Raw genomic sequence first — 27,759 nt, 5'->3', positions numbered from 1 at the left:
CCATGGCTCATGCCTGTAATGCCAACACTTTGGGAGGCCGGGGCGGGTGGATCACCTGAGGCCAGGAGTTCGAGACCAGCCTGGCCGAAATGGCAAAACCCCATCTCTACTGAAAATGCAAAAATAGCCGGGCGTGGGTGGCAGGTGCCTGTAATCACAGCTACTTGGGAGGCTGAGGCAAGAGAATCATTTGAACCCAGGAGGCAGAGGCTGCAGTGAGCCGACATCCCACCACTGCACTCCAGCCTGGGCGCGACAGACCAAGACTCCATCTCCAAAAAAAAATAAAAACAAAAAAAGACTGCATCAAGCATCACCCCCTCCTGGAAGCTTTTGTGACTATCACCACTTACAAGTGAAGTAAGGTGTCTCTTCTTATTCTCCCACCACAGCTTCTCTATAGCCCACTTCCAGCACGGATAAGAACAATGAGGATGACAAAAGTAACAGTCACAACAATAATGGCTGTCACATATTCATTATGAGCTATATTACTGGGACTATATAAGTGCTTTACAAGTAATATCATTTTATTAATTTCATCTGATCCTAATAACTACTTTATGAGCTTTGATGCACTATGCTCATTTTACAAATGAATAAACTGAGGTTAGGAATGTTAACTTGCCCAAGGCTATAGATCTCTCAAGGCAGAGCTGAGATGCAAACTCAGGAATGACTGAGTCCAAAGCAAGTGTGCCTGATCCCAAGGTCACCGCCCCTCAGGTCTGTTCTTGGAGCAGACAGCACAGCAACTGATGTAAGAGTCCCCCTCAAGGCCGGGAACCTCCAGTCATTATCCTTCACTTCACAACTACCCTGCAAGTTGGGTGGCATTGCCCCAATGTGCAAAGAAAATAAAGCAGCGGTTCCCAACCATTTTCGCACCAGGGACCGGCTTCGTGGAACACTATTTTTCCATGGCCTGGGGCTGAGGGGGGTTAACTGATGGTTTGGGGATGAAACTGTTTCCCCTCAGATCGTTGGACATTAGATTCTCATAAGGAGCATGCAACCTAGATCCCTTGTATGGGAAGTTCACAATGGGGTTTGTGCTCTATGAGAATCTGATGCCACTGCTGATCTGACAGGAGGCGGAGCTCAGGCAGTACTGCTCACTGGCCTGCCGCTCACCTCCTGCTGTGTGGCCCAGTTCCTAACAGGCAACAGCCCAGTATCAGCTGGGGACCCCGGAATAAAGCACAGCAGTTCAGTAGAGCTGCCTGTGGTCAGAGAGCAAGAAAACAACAGTCAAGATTGCAATTTGTATCCATCTACTACAGAAGTCCATGCCCTTTCTAAGACAGCACACTGCTACCGGCTCCTCTCACCACAAACCTATTCAGGAAAATAATCCAACATACAAAACAAGCCTGAAGAGCAACGTGGCTCCCTACAACTGTTTGACAAGGAGAAATTAGAAAAAAACTTAAATGTTGAGCAAAAGGAACAATCAGAGAAATGATATGACCGCGTGATGGTGTCACTGGACACTGTGCACCACAAGAGATGGTTCTGGTGTAAAGTGCAGGGTAACATGAGAAAAATCTCATGTTAAATTAAAAAGCAGATGCAGGGCCAGGTACAGTGGCTCACATCTGTAATCCCAAGGCTTTGGGCAGCTTGAGCCCAAGCGTTTGAGGCTTCAGTGAGGTATGATCTTGCCATTGCTCTCCAGCCTGGGAGACAGAACGAGACACTATCCCTTAAACTAAAAAAAAAAAAAAAAAAAAAAGAAAGCAGAACACAGACGTTTACATGTGACACGATTCCAACTAAAGAAAAAAATGGGCCGGGCACGGTGGCTCACGCCTGTAATCCCAGCACTCTGGGAGGCCAAGGGGGGAAGATCACGAGGTCAGGAGATCAAGACCATCCTGGCTAACACAGTGAAACCCCCATCTCTACTAAAAATACAAAAAATTAGCCAGGTGTGGTGGCAGGCGCCTGTAGTCCCAGCTACTCGGGAGGCTGCGCCAGGAGAATGGGGTGAACCCGAGAGGCGGAGCTTACAGTGAGCCGAGATTGCACCACTGCACTCCAGCCTGGGCGACAGAGCAAGACTTCATCTCAAAAAAAAAAAAGAAAAGCACAGAGGAAAAGCTAGAAGGAGATATTAACTGCAATCGTATCTATGTGTTGGGATTAACTACAAGGAGATATTAATTGCAATTATCTGTGTGGTGGGACTAACTAGGAGGAGATATTAACTGCAGTCATATCTGTGAGTTGTTACTAACTAGAAGGAGATATTACTTGCAATCACATCTAAGTGGCGGGACTAACTAGGAGATATTAATTGCAATCATATCTATGTGTTGGGATTAACTACAAGATATTAATTGCCATCGTATCTGTGTGGTGAGACTAACTAGAAGGAAATATTAATTGCAATCATATATTATGTGTTGGGATTAACTAGAAGGAGATGATAATTGCCATCGTATCTAAGTATTGGGATTAATTAGAAGGAGGTATTACTTGCCATCGTATCTATGTATTGGGATTAACTAGAAGGAGATGATAATTGCCATCCTATCTAAGTATTGGGATTAATTAGAAGGAGGTATTACTTGCCATCGTATCTATGTATTGGGATTAACTATAAGGAGATGATAATTGCCATCGTATCTATGTATTGGGATTAATTAGAAGGAGATATTAATTGCCATATCTATGTATTGGGATTAATCAGAAGGAGATATTAATTGCCATCATATCTATGTATTGGGATTAATTAGAAGGAGATATTAATTGCCATCATATCTATGTATTGGGATTAATTAGAAGGAGATATTAATTGCCATCGTATCTATGTATTGGGATTAATCAGAAGGAGATATTAATTGCCATCATATCTATGTATTGGGATTAATTAGAAGGAGATATTAATTGCCATCGTATTTATGTATTGGGATCAGCTAGAAGGAGATATTACTTGCCATAGTATCTATGTGAGTCCTTTGTTTTCCTTCTAACTTTATTTTCTGAATTTTCTATAATGAAGATGTGCTACTTTTAGCATTTTTTAAGGTTTTCTTTCTTTCTTTTTTTTTTTTTAAGAAACTGGCTATTACCAGAGAAGACTGGTCTGACCTTATTTTAATCTTTGGAATGGACACCAGTCTGAGTTCTGATTAAGGATAATTCAAGCCATTCCAATGTCCAAATTGTCTCTGTTGATTTTTTTTTAAGGAGAATACTTACACTTTATACTAAACTTATTTGTAGTCCAAATGCAGCTTAAAGCCCTGTTTTGATTACTTGTTTAGGGAAAGAGTAACATTAGAAAATGCCTAAGAATCACATTTGCATGATGGGTGATGAGGCAGGGAATTACAGTTGGGGGAAAAAAAATAAAATAAAATAAAATCCTGAATATTCAACAGCGTGTATTGAATCTAAGGCCTACTCTTACATTCACGTTCATATCCAACAAATTTTCTTTCTCTGCTTCATGCAATTTCCTGTGTCTTTAAAGGCAAAAGGCACATTTGGCAAATGAAGCCGCTGCAGGAAGCTGTGCTTCGGGTAATTGCTAAACTGGAGTTTAAGTGATTTCTCTCATCTTATTTAGCAACTGCTCTGGGAACTTGCCCTCAGGAGGTTTCTCCTTTCTCCCACCAAGTCAGCTGGCATCTTCCCAGTCATGGGGTCATTTTCAAGAAGACACACCATGGCTCTGTGTCAACAGAAGCCAGCACAGAGAATCCTGATGTTCAAGGTCAACAAGACATCAAGGGTGATCTGTACCCTCTCCCCACTGTGACTTCCTCTTGGGGTTCAGCCTGTCCTGGCACAGGCATTGTCCCTGCCGTTTATTAACCATCAAGCATGGCCAATGCTTTGGGTCACTATCGTTTGATTAAACACCAACAACCGAATAGAGAATTACAAAGTCAAGAACAATTTCTACACCTAAAGTTTTTTTTTTTTTTTAATTAGTTCCCCAATTACTATTTGTCAAAAGGAAATAGCCAGCTTCAGGGTAAAGTGAGAAAATACAGACAAATAAAAAAAAATAAAAACAAAGCACACAAAATCTCACTACCCAGAGAAAGTCACAGTTGGCTCCCATCAGAGGTGGCAAACTGGTAATTCGCGCAGGTGAAAACATCTGATTGGTTCCCAACATTTAAAAATAAGAAGTTTTAACATTGAAATCCAAATTTTCATCACAAAACACAACAGCAACGACAGACAAACCTGAAAGATGAGGGAACACAGAGTCTGAAATGCTGCACGGTGACAGAGGGCTGGCACCGAGAACTCATCCTGAGTCATTTCCCGGCTGGGCTCTGCAGACCCCAAGGTGTGCTACATCTGGCCTAGATCTTTCCATTTCTTTTCCTATGCTAATATATACATTTTAATTATAATTTTTTAAAATGAGCCTGAACTATCCATTTTCTTTTGTTACCTGCTTCTCCCTCCCCCCATTCTGGCACATATAACAGCTTTCCAAACTGACATATTAGATCTGTATCACCAGCCAGGCACGGTGGCTCACACCTGTAATCCCAGCACTTTGGGAGGCTGAGGCAGGTGGATCACTTGAGGCCACAAGTTCAAGACCAGCCTGGCCAACATGGCAAAACCCCATCTCTACTAAAAACACAAAAATTAGCTGGGCATGGTAGCACGCACCTGTAATCCCAGCTACACAGGTAGCTGAGGCACAAGAATTGCTTGAACCCGGGAGGCGGAGTCTACAGTGAGCCGAGACTGCACCATTGCACTCCAGCCTGGGCAACAGAGTGAGACTCTATCTCACAAAAATAAATAATTAAAAAAAATTGAGATACAATTCACATACCATAAAATTCACCTTTAAAAGAATTTTAAAAATTAGATCTACATCACCATTTTTAATGGCTATGTAACACATATCTATCCTTCCCGGGTTTTTCTATAATGAGTATTACTTGTGGAGGCACATTACATTTCTATCCTGCCAGATGTTCCCGTCATCCTCCTGCAGGGCTCCTCCCTGAGAGAGGATTATACTTTCCAGCTCATTATCATCAGGCCTGACCATGTGTTTTGAGGGAGTGATGTGTGTCACTTCTGAGCAGAAGCTTTCAGGATCGGAGCAAGGCCTGCCATCGTCTCTTATCCCTGTGTCAGGAGAGCTGCACGCCCCGGCGAAGGGCTGTTGCTTCTTTCTGGATCTGGGCATAGAGACAGCGTGAGCAAAGCCACAGCTAACCCACGATGGATGTGTGGCATGACTGGGAAACAAACGAATAATAAACTTACTGTTGTAAGCTGCCAAGGTTTGCGGACTGCTTGTCACAACAGTATAACTTAGCCCAAGCTACCTGATATACCAAAGCATTAAAACAGTACTGTATTTTTTTTTTTTTTTTTTTTTTTTTTTTTTTTGAGACAGAGTCTCACTCTGTGGCCCAGGCTGGAGTGCAGTGGCCGGATCTCAGCTCACTGCAAGCTCCGCCTCCCGGGTTTACGCCATTCTCCTACCTCAGCCTTCTGAGTAGCTGGGACTACAGGCGCCCACCACCTCGCCCAGCTAGTTTTTTGTATTTTTTTAGTAGAGACGGGGTTTCACCGTGTTAGCCAGGATGGTCTCGATCTCCTGACCTCGTGATCCGCCCGTCTCGGCCTCCCAAAGTGCTGGGATTACAGGCTTGAACCACCGCGCCCGGCCTGTATTTTTTTTTAAATAAGATAACTAAAAAGCTACTCCCCCCCCCCCCCCCCCCCCCCCGGTAAGCCTTTAGTACTCCTATAAAATAATTTTAAAAGGTCTCTGGCCAATGCCCAAGGCCTGCCCCTGAAGGTCTTGGCAGGCTGTGGCTGGTTGATGGTTCTGTCTGCCTGCAAGAGAGTCCAGGTGAGCCCTCCAGGAAACACACCAAGTTTTGTGGCTATGACAGAGACGGTTATTTGTGTCAACAATACCCAAGGGTAGAAGAAAGCAGCATGAAAAAAACATGTAGCTCTCAGCACAAGATGCTTACGATAGGAGAGGAATTCAGAGAGGAACTCAGAAATGACTTCCTGGCTGGTGAAGAACAGACCCTGGCCACCGAATCATCTGTACAGACTCTAGGACACACGCTCTCTGAGTAGAACCGGCCCAGGCTGCCCTGGGATTTAAACCAGGTACGTCTGTCTATCTTGTTGGGTTTTTTTCTCCTTGTCTCTATCTGCCTCTTTCTCTACTTCCCACCCTGCCTCCATTTTCTATTCCCTCTCCTTTTTGTTTTCCTTTTTTTTTTTGACTCTGGTCTGTTGAGTGGTGTGGACTTCACCAAACTGAATCAGTGTGCAGTGGAATCAGTTGTGCAGCCAGGGCTCCTGAGCCTCCTTCTAAGATCTGTGCTCCCATGACTAAGTGATAAATACATGGGGATCATCCAGAAACCAGAGGCCTCAGGGGCACTCTGATCTTACGGCATCTGTTGAGCTAACGATCATCCACAGTTTCCATTTGCTTAACCTCCATGGAACCCGCCACACCCACATTGCCATCCTGGTTTCTTAGCATGTGCAGGGTGATCCAGCGTTCTGCTCTCTCGTGACCCCTCACTTTCACTCTGTGCCCCGAAAATCTGAGTGGCCCACATCAGCCACGCTGCACCATACCCCCAGAGGACAACCACAACGGGCACCTCCAACAGCACGGATCGGTCTCACCCGCTTTTGCATTTAGATTAATACAATCACCTGGGTGTGTTTTGGTTGCATCTTTTTGTACCAAGCTTCTTTCAGTCAACATTGTTTATGAGATCCAGCCATACTGTTGCCTGTAGTTATAGATCTTTAATCTCCTTGCAGCCCAAGGTTCCACTGTGTAAATGTACCCCAATTTATTTATCCATTTGTCTGTGGACGGGCATGTCATGGTTATCTTGCATTTACTGATGTGGTTGATGAGTATGAATTTTCTCCTCACTATAGAGTGTAATTCTATGATGACAAGAAGCTAGTCTTCTCTCTCACTACTGTAATCTAATCCTTAACACAGTGCCTGATCCATGATAAATGAGGGAGGGAAGGGATAGAGAGGGGAGAGAGGGAGAAGATACTGTTACAGTATCCCCCCAGATAGGACTCCACTTGGAACAACAAGGTCTATTTCAACAATCAAAGTAAATAATAGCCCGATTCCTGCTTGCCTTATTAGCTACTTCTCTCCCTGCATATTTCACATTTAATTAAGCCCCTAGGCTCTTAAACTATTTCTGCCTCTTACAGCTAATAAACATATTTAGATGTTATTAGTAATAATTTGCAGGTACCAGCAGTCTCCAGCTCTCTCAAAGCAGACTGCTTACCAAGGCTCTAGTTGCCCAAGGAAGGGCTCTAAGACAGAATATTATCATCTCCACGTTATCATCATATTCAAGAGATAAAACCTCCCTATTCAATTATCTCTTCAAATTTCCGTATAAAGGATGCAGTGGAAGAGAAAAGAAACAGCAAGATCAAAATTCTTATGCAAGACAAAGCACAGAAACTGACCATGGGGCCTCCTCGTCAAAGGCTCCCGCCTTGGGCAATGACCACACCCTAGACAGACCCCACACTCTGCTCTGGAAGGGCTCTTCATTTTACCTGTGATGGAGGTTGACAAGAGAAAGTCGCTGCACTGCTACCTGGGAAGATAAATTGACTTCTGAAATCTGAAAAGTACAAAGTCATCCTCTTAAAACTAAATCTTTCTGATCAGGCCTCTGAGGCTCTAACATGGACATGTGCAAAGCTAAGGCTGCCAGTAGCCCTGATTCCCTCCAGCCAACCAGCTCAGAATATGCTTAGAACTTCATTTCATGCACCTCACACTCTATGGTAAGAAACCAGGACTATCCGTGACACCAGTCCCCTTGTCCACCTCAACAACATCACCTTTTGGCTACATGCCCTGACGTGTACTCTTCTTACAAAAACTTGTAGGCTGGGCATGGTGGCTCATGCCTGTAATCCCAACATTTTGGGAAGCCGAGGCGGGTGGATCACTTCAGGTCAGGAATTCAAGACCAGCCTGGTCAACACAGCGAAACCCCATCTCTATTAAAAAATACAAAATACAAAAACTTAGCCAGGCTTGGAGGTGCGGGCATTTGAACCTGGGAGAAGGAGGTTGCAGTGAGCCGAGATGGCGCCACTGCACTCCAGGCTGGGCAACAGAGCCAGACTCCATCTCAAGGAGAAGAAGGAAAAAAAAAGCATGTCCCAAATGCACTTTGCACCTGTTACCCCATTTGGGTAACATTTGGACACAGTTATCTGCCTGTCCCTCTGTGCTTGTAGGGCTTGACGGAGCCCCAAAGCCCTGAGCTGGAGGGAGGCTCTGAGCTGAGTGACACCGGCTGCAGCTTCCTCATCTGGAGGTGATGCCGCTGCTCATGCCCGATGTTCATCCCGAGGCTGACAGGAGGCAGTGGGAAGAGATAGTCTGCGAGCCATCAGGCAGCTGTTCAGTCATCAGCTCTTATGATCTATGTTTACGTGATGAATGTTTTCCTAGGGCCTGTGGCATGGGAATAATAGCTATTTCTGTGTTTAAAAAAAACAACCCTGTGCATTGGCAAGTAAATGTTTCTCCTAACTTTAGTGAGCCGAGGGTCCATCTTCGGAACTTGCATTGTGCCTGTAGCATGAAGGCTTGGTATCACCTTACCTGAACTGCTGCATGATACCATGAGGCTGGGTTTTTCTGTGTGTCTTTCTTCCTGTGCCGGGCGTTGAGAAGCCTGAGTCTTATAAGGAAGTAGATAGGGTGGGTTTGTTGCTTTAAGCTTCAGATGTTTCTTTCCTACCTGTTTCAGATACAGAAATGCATTTCCAGTCCAACCTTTAAAGCCTATCTCTGTACACCACCGGCAGCCTCATCCCGAGAGACTGTGAATCCCAGCTCCATGCCAAGCTTCACGAGAGTGAAATTGTCAGACTGCTCTATCGGGGGCTGGAGGAAGCAGCTGAGCTGGCGGCCCTGTGGAGGCCTCTTCTCAGGGGCTGGGAGAGAGAGGTGTGTGAAAAAGTGTGTAGTCTGCTGGATGGGTTCTCAGGAAGTCCCTGAGGATGGTATTAGGACCTTGAGAGCACGGAACAGTGGAGATGGGATGAGGAATTTCAACTCTGCTACTAGACTGACTTGGCCCACACAACAGGAGGCAGGTGTTGGGGCAGGGAGCCCAGGGAAGACGTGGAGGGAAGCAAAGTTCAAGCACCTCACTTGCCAGAAGAAGTTGAAAGGGAAACGAATGGCTTTTTGCAGCAGGGGATTTGGAAGAAGTTACTTGCTGGACTGTCAAAGTAACAGAGTTATGTTACCAAGTCTGCCCCTACCCCGCCTAATTTTGCATGAATTAAAAAGAGCAGGGGAAACAGACACATGAGGGCTGTGGTAACAGTAAGCTTGGCTATTTACTGCACCTTTCATATCACAACTCTGATCCTCTCTGCCACCTCATGAGGGGAGGTATTTTCATCTGTTTGTAGACGGGTAACCTGAGGCCCAACAGGTGCAATAACCTTCCCAAGGTCACACAGCCACTGAATGGCAGAGGAAGCTGCAAACCTAGGTCTAGACAGCCTGCTAGCTGTATGTTTTTAAGGAGAAAAATGCTGCCTCTTTCTTAAATGAGTTTCCCTAAGAAAGGAGAGAGAAGGTGAAATACTGATGGTGACAATGTTTGATGAAGGTGAGGATGATATGGATGATAGGTGATGATGCTATGGATGCCTGATGATGATGGTGATGGATGGCTGATGATGGTGATGGATGGTTGATGATAGTGATGGATGATTGTGATGGGTGGATGATGATGGTGATGGATGATGATGATGGTGATGGATGGCTGATGATGGTGATGGATGGTTGATGATGGTGATGGATGATGATGATGGTGATGGATGGTTGATGGTGGTGATGGATGGCTGATGATGGTGATGGATGGTTGGTGACGGTGATGGATGGTTGGTGATGGTGATGGATGATGGTGATGGATGGTTGATGATGGTGACGGATGATGATGATGGTGATGGATGGTTGATGGTGGTGATGGATGGTTGATGGTGGTGATGGATGGTTGATGATGGTGATGGATGGTTGATGATGGTAATGGATGGTTGATGATAGTGATGGATGATGGTGATGGATGGTTGATGATGGTGATGGTTGGTGACGGTGATGGATGGTTGGTGACGGTGATGGATGGTTGGTGATGGTGATGGATGATGGTGATGGATGGTTGGTGACGGTGATAGATGGCTGGTGATGGTGATGGATGGTTGGTGATGGTGGTGATGATGGTGGTGATGATGATGATGGTGATTCTGATTGAGGAGGAAGGAGGAGGGGAACTAATGATGACAATGGTGATCATGGTTGATGACAGCAGTGGCAGCAGCTATAATGTTTCCTAAGCACTTCCCATGTGTTAGACATTGTGTCAAGTTCTCTCCATTCTTTACCTCCTTAAATCTAACAGCACTGTGACAGGAAAATTCTAGTTACAGCTGCAGTTACAGAGTAAGAGGTCAGTGTTTTCCTTGAATATTCTATATGTGTTAAGGAAAATCAAATCAAGAAAGATCTAGGAATCTTTCCACTGTTCACAACACAGCTGGCTTTTAGTATTCATGGTCAAGGGCCTGGCAGAGCCTGGGGAACTAAAGCCCCATTTGGTCTCCAAACCTCCTTCGAGACGTTGGTTTTTATTCTCTCCCTGGCTAAATCTTTGTCTGGACTTGTTAAAGGGCAGAGCAGTCTACTTTGAATTTCCACCTCCTTGGCTCTTAGGAGTAGCCTCCATCACTTTTGGCTTCTAGCTCTTAGCATGAAGAATAAAGCAGTGGCTGCTGGCTTGGCTTCTCACTCTGTGTTTTCAACACCTTGGGTTTTGAAAGATTGTGGATCAGGGTGCAAAGCCCAGCTCTATTATTTCTCAGCTATGACCTTAGGAAAGGCACTTAACCTTCCTGTGCCATAGTTTCCTCATCTGTAAAATGTAGCTACTGACCACCTCATGTCTCAGGCTGGCATGAGGATTAAGTGAGGTATTGTAGAAAAAGTACCCCGCATAGTACCTGCTACACAGGACTTAACAGACATTGTCTCATCTGTGTTCCCATCTTGCTGTCAAACTGCAGAGGAGACAAGGAGGTGGTGCTCTCAGCAGTGCTGGCAGCGCCCTCCTTCCCTTGCTCATCACTTTCCCCAGGGCAGGCATGGGGCCTCGTGGGTGAGACTATCAGTGTTCACCCTGAAGCATGAGCTTGGTGACTCATGCGTCCATCATTTCCCTGAGGCTGCCTCTTCATCTCATCTCACCTTGACTAAGCACTCAGTAGGGGCCAGTCCCACTAAGGCCCCTACTTTACCTCTTTCATAGAGGCTTTACCTCTATCATCTCGTTTAATCCCTACATCAAGTCTGTGAGGTCAGTGCTATGATTATCTCCTTGTATGGAGACAGAAACTGACATGCAGAGATGTTAAGAAACTTCACAGCACATAGAGGTGTGAAGTCGGGTTTCGGTTGACTCAACACCATGCTCCATCTTAAGAATTCACGTCAACCACCTGCCAACACCAGGGTGTGTCTCGCTGCAGAGGTGTGATTCCTCCAGCAGACCCACTGGCTTCCCACCCTCACCTCCCAGGCCTCTGGAGGAGAAGATGAAACACCCTGATTTTACTGATTCTGAGACAGGCATTATCTTCACATCTGACATCTCTGAAATCACGATGGGTCTAACAGTTGATGGTGTCTTCGATACTGTGAAATATTGGACAGTAATGGGCTATTAACTCATTCATTTCTTTATTCATTTCAGTTGTCTGTTCATCAGTAAGTATTAATATGAAACTTCACAAGAAGGCAGTTTTGCCTCCCAGGGGACATTTGGCAATGCTTGGAAACATCTTAGGTTGTCACAACTAGGGAGTGGGTGTGGGTGCTCTGGGTAGAGGCCAAGAGGCTGTTCAACATCCCATAATGCACAGGGGACCCTTTGTAACACAGAGTTACCTGGCCCAAAACGTCAGCTGTGCTGCAGTTGAAAAACCCTGGTGTGGAGATACACATATTTCACCAAACTGGCCTTAAGCCGAGCCTGAGCTGTGGGCAGCCTGCAGGCTTTAGTGGACGTGTGCTGATTTGGGCCAGTTTAACACCACCTCCCTTCTACTAGTCAGAGCACCCTCATTTTCCTTCAGGGAAAACATCTTTCTCCCACTGACCTATGGCTTTAGAAATAGGTACATGACACCCACCCAGTATCACACCTACCCAGGCACTGGGGTCAGCAGACACGTGATATGGCCTAGACCACTGAGAGTCAAAGAGAGTCACTTCCAGGACTGTTGCCAGCCTCAGAAGAAACAGGGGCCTTTCCCCTGGGGACAGCATGGACATTTCCAAGGCGATGTCAGCCTGGAGCTGCCACCTGCCACCCCACCACCACAGCCTGGCTGTGAACCCAGCCAACATAGAGCAACGCAAATTGACAGAAAGATGGGGGGCTGAGTCTGATGACACTGAGCTCCTAAAATTCAAGCTCTGCCCTTGGTCTTGTCCATCAGGCAAGTCAATGAATGTCATCTGCTTCCTGTCAATCTGAGCTGGGTTTCCTCTCCTGAAACCAAGAGCATGCAGGTGTCGATGGGGAATGAGTGTCTTGGTGAGAACAATGAGGTGGTCAGCTAGTCTCCCACACTGTCCCCATTTGAGGAGCCCTGCTCTAAATTGGAACAGGAATCACATTACAGGGGCAGGCCGGGTCCTGCTGAGGAGACGGCTGCATCCAGAGGATGCTGTCACGGAAGTATCTGGGCATGCACAGATTCAATCCCTACCACCAGCCCTCGGACCAAGATGCAGCTCCTCACATAAACCTGCCTACAAAGAAATAAGCACAAGGACTGGCAGAGAGAAACATCGGAACTAAACAATGCTTACACTGTTTACTACAGACCAGGGTTTCTCAATGGTGGCGCTGTAGAAATTTTGGGATAGGTCTCTCTGTTGTGGAGGGATGTCCTGTGCACTGCAGGATGTTGAGCAGCATCCCGGCCCTGCCCACTAGATGCCAGTAGCCCCTTCTTTCCACCGAGTCTAGCAAGGGAGGCATCAGACAGGTTTAGGCAGATTTATAACTACTGCTCTTGGCAAGGAGAGAAAGCTTCATGGAGAAGGGGACTTCTGAGCTGACTGTGCAGGAGACTCCAAGACAGGAACTGACACCAGGCATGTGAAGAAAACTTGGAAACATGGACAGGAGCAGTGGCTCACACCTATAATCCCAGCACTTTGGGAGGCCAAGGTGGGTGGATCACCTGAGGTCAGGAGGTCGAGACCAGCCTGGCCAACATGGCAAAACCCATCTCTACGAAAAACAAAAAAATTAGCCAGGCGTGGTGGTGCGTGCCTGTAATCCCAGCTACTCAGGAGGCTGAGGCAGGAGAATCACTTGAATCCGAGAGGTGGAGGTTGCAGTGAGCCGAGATCGCACCACCGCACTCCAGCCTGGGCTGTAGAGTGAGACTCCATCTCAAAAAAAAAAAAAAATGAAGTGAAGGGGAGGGGAGGGGAGGGAAAACCGGGAAACACAGAGGGACTGAAACTGGTGCCGATCACCACACCATGCCCAGAAACCCTAAGACCACAGTCAGACTGAACAGGTCCCTTTCCCCTTCTCACCCACTCCACTAGAAAAACAGCTTTCTAGCAAAAAAAAATAAATACAATTCTCATTGTCAACCTGAAATGTCCTACATCTGATGTGTGTTGTCTCTCCAGACTGTTTTCTCTCCTGATCAGGTTAATTTGGAGGAAGGACGCTGGCATACGCTTTTGCAGCAATTGATGAAAAGTGGTATTTAGAGTTATGGCTGTCTTAAGTATGAAATATCACCAGCCAGTTAACATCAATTTTAATTTAAATCTGTACTACTACAATAATTGGTCATTAAAACTTCAGGGTGAATACTATCAGGAGTGACTCGGTAGTCACGCCAGGGAAGCACTTTCCCGACACGCGGGAATCCTCCAATGTAAAACAAATCCCACATGCATTTGCATGTGGTTCCGGCTCCCAGAGAAAAACATGCCCTGCCGCTTTATCTATTCCCTTCCCCTTCCCAGGAGCTCAGAAACTCAATGCTGCGGTCCAAGACAGACAGTGCGGAATACCAAGAAGCCATCCAATTACCGCAGGTAGAGGACGTTCGCTCGCTGTCGGCCTACTGTGCTTCTCTTCCCAGGGCTCAAGAGAAACAGGGAGAGGTGGGGAATTATGGATTTCCTCTCCAAATCAAGGACTAAGGAGGGACAAAGAGAAAGAAGGAAAGGGGGAGGGAAAGGGTAAGGAGGGTGAGGAGAAAAGAAGTGGGAGGAAGGACAGAGAAGAGAGGAAACAGAACAGGAGAGAGGCAAAAAGAGGAGGAAGAGAAGGGGGAAACGACAGGGAAAAGGAACGATGAGGAGGAGGGAAACAGAATGAGGAAGAGGAGGAAAGAGGGAAACAGAAAGAGAAAAGTTAAAGACCAGGGGAGAGATGGAGAGTGTGCAAAGCGGGGAGCAAAGAGAAGGAAGGAAAGGAGAACCGCCCACCCCCTCTGACCTACTAGCTCCCTCCCTGACGTGCCAGAGGAATGTCCTCATTGCCCCTGGCCCTGACAGACAGATGCTGGGAGACCAGGTGAGCTAGACAGCCGGAAACAAGGAAAGACAGCTGGACAGAGACAGCATCCATGGAAGCTCACTTCTGGAATCAGGGCCCTCTAGACGCTGAACACAGGAAGCCCGGTGTGCCAAGACGTACACACAGCCTGGGCTACACGTAAGAAACACAAAGCATTTTCACTGCAGACTAGCCTGAGGGAAACGCAAGTTTCATAAACAGTAAGATACGAAGGGATTATGGAATAGAATGCAAACCGCCCCTGACTGTCTCACATGGAATGGCAGGCTCCCAAGAAGTACTGTGCCTGAGGTGGCTGGCATCCCGGCAGCGCCTGGGAGGCCCTTCCCCTTACTCAAGCGTATCTCACTGAGCTCAGTGCCTGGCATGCAGCAGGGGCTCCATAAATGCCCAGTTTTATTTTACTTCTAATTGGCACATAATAATTATACACAGTTATGGGGTTGATATGTTTCTCCCCTCCAAATCATGTTGCAATGTGACTCCTGATGCTGGAGGTGAGCCTAGTGGGAGGTGTCTGGGGCATGGGGCAGGTGCCTCATGAATGGCTTGGTGCCCTGCTCATGGGAATGAGTGCGTTCTTGTTCTGTTAGTTCATGTGAGAGCTGGTGGTTGGGGTAGAGTAACACCTCCTCCTCTTCTCTTGCTCCTTCTCTTGCCATGTGACACGCCTGCTCCCCCTACACCTTCGGTCATGACTAAAAGCCTCCAAGGCCTCCCCAGAAGCTGAGCCAATGCTTCTTGCACAGCCTGCAGAACTGGGAGCCAAAGATACCTCTTCACTTTATCAATTACCCAGCGCCAGGTGTTCCTTCACAGCCATGCAAAATAAACTAACTCAGGGGCAGGATGTGGTGTTTTGCTACATGTATCCATTTTGTAATGATCACATCAAGGTAATGAGCAGATCCATCACCTCAAATACTTCTCCTTTCTCTGTGGTGGAAACATTCAGAATCCTCTCTTCTAGCTATTTTGAAATATTGTTATCCATAGTCATTGTTAACCATAGTCACCCTGCTGTGCAACAGATCACCAGAACTTCTTCCTCCTGTCTAACTGTGACTCTGCAATGCCAGTGAGTGACTGGACTGTGCTCCCAGCCAAGCCCCTGGGCTTTACTTGCGTCTGTGCTAAGTGAACTTGAGAGGCAGTTTAAGAAAAGCTGAGAGGGACTCAGCGTTTAAGAAGGAGGGCCCATGAGCAGTCTCTGGGGTCGGAAACTGAACAGAGCACAGCCTGCCCAGTTCTGGGTTCCTTACCTCCCACGGGCTGATGCAAAGGGGCTGCGGCTGTCTTTTTCAATCCAGAGGACAAGCCAGGCGGCCATCCTCAGAGCCTGTTTAACTCAGGCAGATGCATATGTCCGAGAGTACGGCCCTGGCCACATTCAGAAGGTCCCCGTTCCACCAACGCTCCCAGGATGAGCTGTACCGGGAAGAAGTCCTGCCATTTCCTCCCGACAAGATGATCTCCCCAGGGGAGATGGGGTTAAGAGGCGTCCCTTTCCAACACCCCTAAAAATAAGTCTAACTACTTTGGGTGTAGGAGAGAGTGGGCATTCCCAGCCTGGGATGGGGAGCACAGGGAGTGTGTGGTGTGGCACTTCAGGGCAGGTGCCATCTGTTCCCCATGGGGACCTGCTGGGGAGGAGAGTCCATATACCTGTCAGCCCTGACCAAGTCCACTCACCAGGCCTCACTTCCTCCCCTGGATGTGGGAGGTAACATCCTAGGCCAGCCCTGATCATCAGTTGGGATGGAAGGTCTGACAGAGGCAGATGCTGGGCCTGCCACAGTGCAGGACCCCGAGACATCAATACCAACCCACCTGCAAGGAGACCTTCATGGGTGGATTAATTCATCTTAGAAAGTTTTTTAAGTTTATACTCTGTGTTCAGGCAGGAGATGAGGGCAAACGGACAACCTGTCCTTCCTGTGTAATTACAAGGCCTCATCCAAACACATCAGAGATGCTGTGTGTGAGTACGAAACTCAACACTGCAGAAAGGAGCTGCTGAGTGCATCTTGATCGAGACCCCAAGGCAGCCCTGCCTAGTGGGCAGCAAGGCCACCTCAGCCATTACTGGGGTCCTGCCCCTTCCCTGACCCTCAGGACAGTGTGGTGCTTGTGCGGTGCCTACACCTTGGAGAAGGGAGCTCCAACCTGCAGACAGTGGTCCACTCACTGCCAGCTTGCGGGTCCTGGTTTTCTGCTCCCAGGGCACACAAGCAAGCTGGAATTTTTGCCCAGACTTGGAGCCTCGCTTCCCTGGGAGGTCTCTCTTGTTCTGGGGCCTGTCATGGAGCCCTTATCCCCTACCTGTCTCCTCAAAGGAGTCTCTTTAAAAGACAAGAGGCCGGGTGCAGTGGCTCACGTCTGTAATTCCAGCACTTTGGAAGGCTGAGGCAGGTGGATCATTTGAGGTCAGAAGTTCGAGACCAGCCTGGCCAACATGGTGAAACCCCATCTCTACTACAAATACAAAAATTAGCCGGGCATGGTGGTGGGCACATGTAATCCCAGTTACTCAGGAGGCTCAGGTGGGAGAATCGCTTGAACCCCAGAGGTGGAGGTTGCAATAAGCCAGGAGAGTGCCACTCCACTCCAGCCTGGGAGACAGAGAGAGACTCTGTCTTTAAATACATACATACATACATACATACATACGAACGAACAAATAAACAAACAAAACCATCCCAAGCTTTTGAAAAACAACAGCTAGGCAGGAAAATGTCTTTGCAGAACTTCTACTTTTACCAGAAATCTCCCTTCAGGTGAGGGAGCTGAAAAGACCAGCTGGCTACACTCAGGGAACCTGGAAAAGGAAAGCGACCGGGGGAATCACAGATCAACATCTTAGCAAGTTCCTCTTCCTCAGGATTTTGTTTTCGAAACAATGGAGGTAAAGATGGGATATAGAGGCCACACTGACAAGGTCCCAGTTAAGCCACGCTTAATATGACTCGGTGAAAAGAGGATGATTTCCAAACACTACTCTTACATTTTTACTCGTACTTTTAGAGTTGAGGTCTTGCTGTCACCCAGGCTGGTGCGCAGCGGCGTGATCATAGCTCACTGCAGTATCAATCTCCTGGGCTCAAGCATTTCTCTTACCTCAGTCTGCTGATGAGCTGTGTTTACACATGCAGGCCACCACACCTGGCTCAAACACCCCCTTACTTTTTAATACAGTCAGCACTCCGTATCAGTGGGTTCTGCATCCACAGATTCAACCAACCACAGACTACAAATACTCAAAAAAGTGCATCTCTACTGAACATGTACAGACTTTTGATCTTGTCATATTCCCTAAGCAATACCATATAACAACTATTTACATGGTATTTGCATTGTACTAGGTATTATAAGTAATCTAGAGATGATCCAGTGTCTACAGGAGGACGCACTTAGGTTATATGCAAATACTATGCCGTTTTATATGAGGGACTTGAGCATCCTCAGATTTGGGTATCCATGGGGGGTCCTGGAACCAATCCCCCACAGACAGCAAGGGATGACTGTATGGTAATTTACATCCCGCCTCATTTAGAACAATGGACACCACCATTTAGGTAAGTGAGTAAGGCCACTCTCAGCAAGGCGGCTCTGAAAGCCATAGGCTGATGCAGGAAGTGTGGGGCAGGGCACCTGGCGTGAGGACCGTCCAGTGCCTGTGTATGCTCAGCGTGCCCCCTGCCTCCAAGACGACTCAGAGGGAGAGAGGATGAACACGCTGTCTCCTCTGCACAGCAGTGCACCACTGAACCCTCACACTGCTTCCGAGGTGCCATTGTCTCGAGGGCCCCGTTACTTCCCACAGAGCCGCCACTCCGTGTTCACACCTCGGCTTCCTTCTCCTCGGCATCCTTCCCGCTGTCTCCCACCTCACCTGGCTCCCTTCTCTGCACCCTCAGGCCTCCTCTGAGAGATCACTGCACCCTGGTTGCCATTCACTAAGTCACGACCCTGTTATCTGCTCCCACATCCACCCTGCACCCCACCCTGTGCCACCTACCTCTTCCCCAGAACTTTCATTTCCAAGGACAGTTCTACTGCTGAGGTATTCTGCTGCAGTTAGCGGGTCCTACCACCACGTCAGCAAGAGTGACCTGGCTATACCCTTCACTGTTTTTATCTCCCCCTTTGAGACATTCCCCACACTTGTAATGATTATTTCACATTCCCCTTCTCCATTAGAACTTAGCTAATGAGATGAACCTTGCCCGGGCCCAACGCTCCCTTCCCAACAAAAACCAAATAATCAGTGACAACTGTGGCCACAGAACAGAAACAAAACAAAACAAAAGCTGCCAGTCTCCATGACCAGCAAACGTGACAGCGTACTCCAACCTCCCCAGCCCCTGCCTGATAAACACGCTGGGCAGCTCTCCAGATGGGTCACTTCTGGGCGCAGAAGGAGTCAGGAAAGGGAGAGAGAGCCAGGTAGCCCTGAGACACAGCAGAAACATGAGTGGCCAGAAAGCGGCCCCGAGTCCTCCACTTTGCTACTGAGGGTTTGATCTACTGCAAAACACTTATTTTGATTTTCTCATATAAAAAGTAAATATAAAAACTCAGACAGTACACCTGCAAAGAGGGTATGTCCACCTCTACCTATAGACTATTTACAAAGTCCATGTCTTTAGCTTTCCAAGTAAAAAATTATAATCCTGAACGTACCTTTCAAAACACACACACAAACACACAGACACGTGTGCACACACACAGGTGAGCTCTAAGTTTGCTTCAAAGCCTAATACGCAAAGACTTTATGCATATGAGGCCGAAAAGGTCTCCACCTTAACAGACTTCTCGCATTCCCAGGGACCCACCAATTCCACACTCTGGTCTTTGCAGCGCTCTCTCCCACGTGACAATATCACCAGTATCAGCTGCCCATGGCAGCTGTGACAATGAGTGACGGGTCAATGAGAGAGTGGCAGAATTCCCTGCAGGAAACATGTTATGGAAACAGGTTCATTTCACTGAGACAAATTCGTGAAGCGCATGCCTTGGTGGTTGGGTGAGGAGCAACATGGAGCAGACAGAGGCACAAGGCAGGATCTTGTGCATGACCCAGAGGGAGTTATTCAACGCAGAGTTCCAGCTGCTTCATCTATAAGATGAGGATCATGAAAACAGTGCCTACCCCATAGGTTGCTGAAAGAATTAAGCAGCAATGTGCATTAAACAGCCTGCAGCAGAGGCTGGGGCTGCCTACCCGACGGCCGGCTCTCCCACCCCTCCGCAAAGCCTCATGCAGCCACCCTTGAACTTGGGTTGCTTTCGTGGAGGTCCTGTCTCCCCACCAGGTGCCAGATACCTTAGGAAAATGCTATTTTGCTCTTTGCAGCCCTTTTAAAGCCCTTGGTAAAGTAGATGCTCCATACAGTTTTTTTTAACACAGGGACATGCCCAGAGACATGCGATTCAACAAGGGGAAAATCTTTCTATGTTTCCTTCCAAGTTTAATTGTTTATCACAAGTCAAGTGGTTATTAGATCACAAAGGTAATGTTCACACAGTAGCTATGGGCCAAGCATTTCATATGTCACCACACATGGTCACATGCATGCTGTAAGGTGAGTGGTGTCCCGTCCCTCCTCCTTGTTCCTTTCTCTGTAGAGCGAGGCTACCTTTACGCCACACTAGTTTAGCAAGCCTGCTTTCTTGCTAAACTAGTGAGGGTGGTGAAGGTCAGCTCAATGTCAAGTTCGGCTCCCACTGGTTCTGCAGGTTTGGCACACGCTGGGCATATAGCAGACCCTTGATCAACAGCTTTGGGATGAACAAAGGCTTTATACTGGAAGGGAAATTTTAAAAATTCTTCCTATTTGGAAAGATAAAAGCAGAGAGAGGACAGGAGTGACACATATGTCCAGCAGGAAGGAGAGAGCATTTTGCCTTTTGCTTTCTGTTTTTACCTACATCAGGCTTTCCTGGGAGCCCTAAGCATTCCAGGAACGGCCAGGGGTTCATGTGCTGTGATCCTCAGAATGCCAGGGTGGAAAGTTCTCGAGAGACAGCAAGAACAAGGGCAAGTGCTCCCTGGTATGGCTTGACCTGCAACACAGGAGCCCACACTGGCTGGGATGAAACTCACCAATCAAACAGACAATGGCTGCCTCAGTCCACGGCCGGCTCTCCTACCTACCTGGCATACAACAGGTGTGACAGGAAGGACCAGGTGTGAGCAAGAGAGAAATGCTTCAGCCTTAGAACGGGTCCTTGACTCCCCTAAATTTGGAATGGTATCTGCGAAGGCGGAGGCTTCTCAGAGCCCACACCACTGCAGCTGCAGTTCCCATTTCTGTACTCGGCCCAACCATTTCATCTTTCTCTACTCAATGAATTCTTCCCTCTCTGCATAGCTACACAGGAAGCAAGCATAAAGACAGAGCTGTGGGTAAAAGAAAACTCGAGGGCCCAGGGGGTAAGCTATCTTAAGAGAAGACTGATGAAAAGGAAGAGCTGAGAAACGCAAAGCCTGAAGTCCAAAAACATCACCATCCTCCAAACCACCTGAAGCTCATGCAGCCCACCAAGACGCTGTGATCTATTATTAATAGAAAAATAATACACTTTCCCTGCATTACATATATAAATATGCTTAGCTGGATTAAACCTTTAAAAGTCCCCAGAGGCCAGGCACAGTGGTTTGCACCTATAATCCCAGCACTTTGGGAGGCCCAAGTGGGAAGAACACTTGAGGCCAGGAGTTACAGAACTGCCTGGGCAGCATAGTGAGCTCCTGTCTCTTCAAAAATATGGGCATTGTGGTACATGCCTATACTTCCAGATACTCAGGACGCTGAGGCAGGAGGACTGCTTGAGCCTGGAAGTTCAAGGCTGAAGTGAGCCACGACTGTGCCACTGCACTCCAACCTGGGTGACAAAGCGAGACCCTGTCTCCAACAAAGTAATAATCATAACCGCTCAGGCTACGTGATTTTGTTCTGCAGGATGGGGGATGGGAAGAGTTTAAATACTGAACAAGTTTTCCTGGGATACCATCATTCCTCAGGCCAAGACAACACCTTGTGACCTCTAGGAAACAGAACTTATTCTAGAAGAAAAAAACGCGGCCAGCCGCGGTGGCTCACACCTGTAATTCCAGCACTTTGGGAGGCCGAGGCGGGTGGATCACAAAGTCAGGAGATGGAGACCATCCTGGCTAACATGGTGAAACCCCGTCTCTACTAAAAATACAAAAAATTAGCCAGACATGGTGGTGGGTGCCTATAGTCCCAGCTACTCGGGAGGCTGAGGCAGGAGAATTGCTTGAATCCAGGAGGCGGAGCTTGCAGTGAGCCGAGACAGCGCCACTGCACTCCAGCCTGGGCGACAGAGTGAGACTTCCTCTCCCCCCCCCCCCCAAAAAAAAAAGCTTTGCTGAAACAAAGCAACTCTCTTTACAAAGGAGATCTAATTGGTTCTGTTGTGCAAATGAAATACTGCACAACAGCCAGCGTTTGTAGTGGCTAGACACAAAGGCTGAAATTTATCCCACATGGAAGACTGATTCCAAACACACTGAAGGTATTTTTCAAAGGGAAAGACCTAAGATCCCAGGTAAGTACACTGATATATGACTTCATACCAATCTGTTGGCTGTAACAGTTGAAGAAAACAAGTAGGTGAACTTTTTTAAGACCTAACATACCTTTAGAGACACTTGAGTGGACTATTAAGACAGTGAATCTCAAACCTGTTTGGAAGTCAGGGTATTTGGGGAATAAGAGCAAACATCTGCAAAGGTATAAACGAGAAATTAACTAACAACAAATTTAACTCTATCATATGGAAGTGCCAGAAAAAATCAAACCAAAATGTGTGTTAAGAGAGAGAGAGTGAGAGAGAGAAAGAGAAAGAGAAAAACCCAGCAGAACAAGGTACTGGGTTGAGTTTAATTTTGTTTTCCATTTTATTTGACACCCCTTAATCATTTTGTCTCTGGCTAGTGCCTGCCAGCAGCCACGCATCAGCAGAGCGTAATGTGTAAGAAGTACTCATGGATGAAAAACTTAAAATCAGGGACTCTTCAGATATTACTTTGTCCTGAAAAGTAGTCAAATGCTGCCACTTCTTATTTTTAGTGGCAGAACACACCTCAGCTCCCTCTCAGGACATAGGAACACCAAGCTTTTTCAATAATTTGCATTCAACCTTGGCAATGCACAGCACTTCTTGCTAGAATCCTCTGTGCCAAATATAATTCCAGATTTTTCCACAATACAAGTAGTGCGGGCTCTGTGACTGCACACAGCAGGGGAATTACTTTAGTTTCTTTGGCATGTAGGAGGACATTTTATTTTCTTTGAGACGAAGTTTTGCTCTTGTTGCCCAGGCTGGAGTGCAATGGCATGATCTCGGCTCACTGCAACCTCCGCCTCCCAGGTTCAAGCGATTCTCCTGCCTCAGCCTCTCAAGTGGCTGGGATTATAACGTGTGCCACCAAGTCCGGCTAATTTTTGTATTTTTAGTAGAGACGGGGTTTCACCATGTTGGCCAGGCTGGTCTTGAACTCCTGACCTCAGGTGATCCACCTGCCTTGGCTTCCCAAAGTGCTGGGATTACAGGCATGAGTCACCGTGCCCGGCCAGAGGACATTTTCAAGCAGCCACCCCGAGGCAGGTTCTGGGACCCTGACATTGCTCAAACGAGATGTCCTGAGATACTGGACGGCCAGAGAAGTCACTGTGAACCAGCACCCGCTCTGACAACTTTCCAAAGCAAACCATCTCAGCATGGCTCTTGGATATGGAAGGTTTTCTGGGTAATATGTGCACCACAGCAGACCCAGAGAAGTCCTGTGGAAAAGTCCTGGCTTGGCTGCAGGCCTGCCCTTAGCCCACCATCTCAGGGGTGCAGGTGGCTGTCCATGCAGGTGAGATCTTAGTCGAGCTGGGCCCCACCTTTTGGAATAAGGGTGATTGTCCCAGCTGCTTCTAGTTTTGCTTTTTTGTTTTTTTTTTTTTTTTTTTTTTTTTTTTTTTTTTTTGAGAAGGGTCTTGCTCTGTCACCCAGGCCAGAGTGGCAGTGGCATTATAATAGCTCAGTGCAATCTCAAAATCCTGGGCTCGGGCAATCCTCCTGCCTCAGCCTCCCCAATAGCTGGGACTATAGGTATGCACCACCATGCCCGGTTAATTTTTACATTTCTTTTGGCGAGACAGGGTCTCAATGTGTTGTGTAGGCTGAAATACAGGGGCTATTCACAGATGCAATCACAGCTCACTGCAGGCTCAAACTCCTGGGCTCAAGCAATTTTCCTACCTCAGCCTCTGGAGTTGCTAGGACTACAGGCACATGCCATCATGTGCAGTTGCTTTCAGGATTTTTTAAGAGCTTGATTCTACTCTCATTCAGTAACACAGAATCTCTACAGACTGAGACCTTGTCAGAGACTGCTTTGGGGGCTAAAAACATGTCAGTAAACGAGATGCTTCCCTGTACCTTTGATTCTTCACCTATAAAATGGGGTAAGAGTTTCTTATCCCACAGAGTGGCTACAAGGATTGAATGAGCTATTACACAACACACCAACCAGTGAGAGGTGGCTACTAGTTATTATACTGGTTTTTGTTAATCACAGTCTATCTGTTCCTCTATGTCGGTGTTACCCAAATATCAATCATTCACAGAGCATCATGCTAAACTTTGGACTGTTTTCACGATTGTTTGTTTAGTAGCTTTCTTTAAGCTGACTCGTTTCCTTTCTACCTAAAATAATTTTAAAGGGGGACTGTACATCACCATGGTAAATGGAAAAATAGAATTCTGTGTCATAACTAGGAGGCAAATGTAAAAATGAATACAAAGAAAACAAATCTAATTAACCTCAAGTCTGTCGCCTGCCAGAGGCATTGACCCCAGCCTTGCCGTTTTTCCTAAGAAGAAAGATCAGAGGCACATGAGAGGTGAGAAAGTGACACACAGACTTTCTCCTCCAAGGAGCTGGAAGCCGTGAAGAGCTGAAAAGGGGGGGCCCTTCTCCCTGCAGCATGTGGCCTTTCATGGCCAGTGTGGTCCTTCTAAATCCTGACTTGGCACAAAGACACCATCTTGCCGTCCCACACACTGGGAGGGCTTGTTCCAAGGCAGCTGCCCTGCAGACCTCTGTGTGCGGGGTAAATGTTCCAGATCTGTGCTGTCCAGAACAGGAGCCACCAGCCATGTGTGGCTGCTCAGCATGTGAAATGTGGTGCAACTGACGAGTCAAATCTTACGTTTTCTTTCTTTCTTTTTCTTTTAGACAGTCTCGCTCTGTCTCCCAGGCTGGAGTGCTGTGGCATGATCTCAGCTCACTGCAACCTCCGCCTCCCAGGTTCAAGCGACTGTCCTGCCTCAGCCTCCCAAGTAGCTGGGATTATAGGTGCCCGCCACCACACCCAGCTAAATTTTGTATTTTTAGTAGAGATGGGGTTTCACTATGTTGGCCAGGATGGTCTTGAACTCCCGACCTGGTGATCTGCCCGCCTTGACCTCCCAAAGTGCTGGGATTATAGGCGTGGCCATTTTAATTAATATAAATCTAATTTTAATTAATATAAATCTCAAGAGCCACACACGGCTAGGAGCTCTGGTACGGAGAGTGTAGCTCCAGTACCGGGGGGCACAGCTCTACTGAGAAAGCTCTATGTCTTGGCTCTCCAGTCAAATTTATGCTCACTTTGGGGTTATGCCCTTGTTTTCCTTCAAGGGAAATCTTACAAAACTAGACAGTGGCTGTCACGGGAATGTAGTTGGCGATTGTCTCCTCTATCCTTTTTTATTGTTTAATCTCAAACCTTGTGTGGAAATTTCTTTTAGAGCTTCTTTAGAAGAATTAACATATTTTATGATCATTAGCAACAGAATTATCTAAATAACCACATTTCCCTTTCACGCTGGCTGTCAGGAAGCCCACGGGAAGTTCATAAATCAATGAGCGCAACGATGTAGAATCTCACGATACGTATATACACTTTCTACTTTTTCCTTTTAAACTCTTAGTTTACATTTTCACTGATCCTGATATATTTTTTTTTTTTTACCTCTATCATTCTTTTTTAGATGTTTCTCTAGAAATTATCTCATATCTTTTTGAGGCAGAGTCTCATTCTTGTCACCCAGGTTGGAGTGCAGTGGCGTAGTCTCGGCTCACTGCAACCTCTGCCTCCCGGGTTCAAGCGATTCTCCTGTCTCAGCCTCCCAAGTAGCTGGGATTTCAGGTGCCCATCACCACGCTCAGCTAATTTTTGTATTTTTATTAGAGATGGGGTTTCACTAAGTTGGCCAGGCTGGTCTCAAACTCCTGACCTCAGCTGATCTGCCCGCCTCAGCCTCCCAAAGTGCTGGGATTACAGGCATGAGCCACCATGCCCGGCCAGCATACTTTTTTAATTCTAAAATAAGTACTCTTCAACAGTACCAGTCTTTTAAATGAGTCACCTTTTATGCAATATCATTTATATAAAGTAAAAACATGGCAATAAAAGCTTTCTAAAATGCTTCCAAACAGATGCTCCAATTTTGCTCTGTAGGCACCAATCAGAAGCATCATTTGCTAAAAAGAGAAAAATAATTGCATGCAAGAGATGCCACTTCACACCCCCAGCACCAGGGAAGGCTACAGAAGGCCAGAGGCGTGGAATGAAGTTGCTCCTAGTGATGCAGAGCGTGGCACTGGCTGGAAGCAGGGCTGCACCCATGAGAGCTTCACACAGCGAAGGACGGGGAGAGAGTGACTTCACTGCCACGGTGGCCATTGCGGAAACCATCTCCCAGGCAACGGCATATTTGCTGAGGTCCCTCTCATTTCATAGCTGACTTTCAGGAGCTAAAAATTGCCAAGTTGCTTCATGGGGTGAGAGGAAGGAAAAGTCAAAACCGAAAGGTCAAGGAAACCTCTCAAGTGATAACATGTTTTAATTTTGCTCTAAAATAAAGCCTTCTGCTGCACTGTTTTCATCCTCCAGGCTGCACCTTCCAGTTCTCTGATGACCACAAAGCAGAACTTGAAGGGTCAAATAAGGCAGTTGGGTTTGGCGGGGGGGATAAAAGGAGAAAGAAAGAGAAGAGGATTTTTGAAAATCTATAATATCTAATTCTCTCTTTAAACCGGAGCTGGGAACAACTTGAACACTCAAGATTCTCCTACGACTGTTGCCCAGCTGAACGTGTCAACTAAAACAACCTTCTCATGCCAAAGTCTAGCTCATCTGTCCCTAAGATTTCCAGTAAGATGTGCATACTATGTATGCTTAGACCTGAGACCAAGCACAGCTGTCGTTTGGGAAGGTGAGAAATGAATAGAGTGTTTACTGCACGCAGGTATTTCTAACCTCCAAACAGTTTTACAAGACAGATTACTGTCTCAATTTCACAGCTGAAGAAACTAAGACTCATCTAAGGTCATAGGATTTAAACCAGGGATTCTGCTTTCAAGCTCAGTGTCCTTTCTTCAACACCCCACTCCTTGGGGAAAAAATATCTTAATAGCCAAGAAAATTTCTTCAATAAGTCAATTTCTCACTAAGAAAACTGGCAACAAAATCCAAGGCTTTGCAGAGAGCTCATGGGGAATAAAACAAAACCTAAAGACAATTATTTTAGCACAAGCAGACAGAAGAAGCAGGAAGCAGCTGGGGCTCAGCACCGAGAACAAAGCAGTCCCAGAACAAGGGCGCACAAAGGCCTGGAAATCAGAGTTCGTGGTAAGAGAGAGGAGGAGAGGGAAGACAGACATGCAGACGAGATGTGGGCAGGGCTAAAAGAAGCTTCAGAAAATCAGAGAGGAGATGGAGAACTGGAGTCCCCTTGACTGGGTAAAATCACCTCCTCAACAGACACACATCTCGCTGCCCAAGACACTCAGTGCCCACCTGGGTGCGGCTATCGCTAACCCCAAGAAAGCAGAGGTGACGTCCACAGGTCCTGCTTGTCAAGCGTCAGTTGCCCCTTCTTTTGGAAAGAATTCTCTGGCTCTCATTTCGGGAATCTCCTTTCCCCACTCTCAGACATGTGGTCAGGTGAGGTAAACGTCCACCCTGGGGCCAGTGGTGGTCACATGAACTGACTCAGGCCAGTCAACGAGTCC

The 27,759-nt window shown here is 47.0% G+C and overlaps 1 protein-coding gene across 2 annotated transcripts in view; it reads right to left on the bottom strand.

Annotated features, from left to right (window-relative positions):
- The window catches only part of SNX29 (sorting nexin 29), a 609,178-nt gene that overhangs the window by 147,718 nt on the left and 433,701 nt on the right, over positions 1–27,759 (bottom strand). The window lies entirely within an intron of this gene.

The sequence above is a fragment of the Rhinopithecus roxellana genome, chromosome 20 (assembly GCF_007565055.1).
Source record: "Rhinopithecus roxellana isolate Shanxi Qingling chromosome 20, ASM756505v1, whole genome shotgun sequence".
Classification (NCBI taxonomy): Eukaryota; Metazoa; Chordata; class Mammalia; order Primates; family Cercopithecidae; genus Rhinopithecus; species Rhinopithecus roxellana.
Note: the sequence above shows the minus strand (reverse complement) of the source record. Positions and strands in the feature narration are given on the sequence as shown.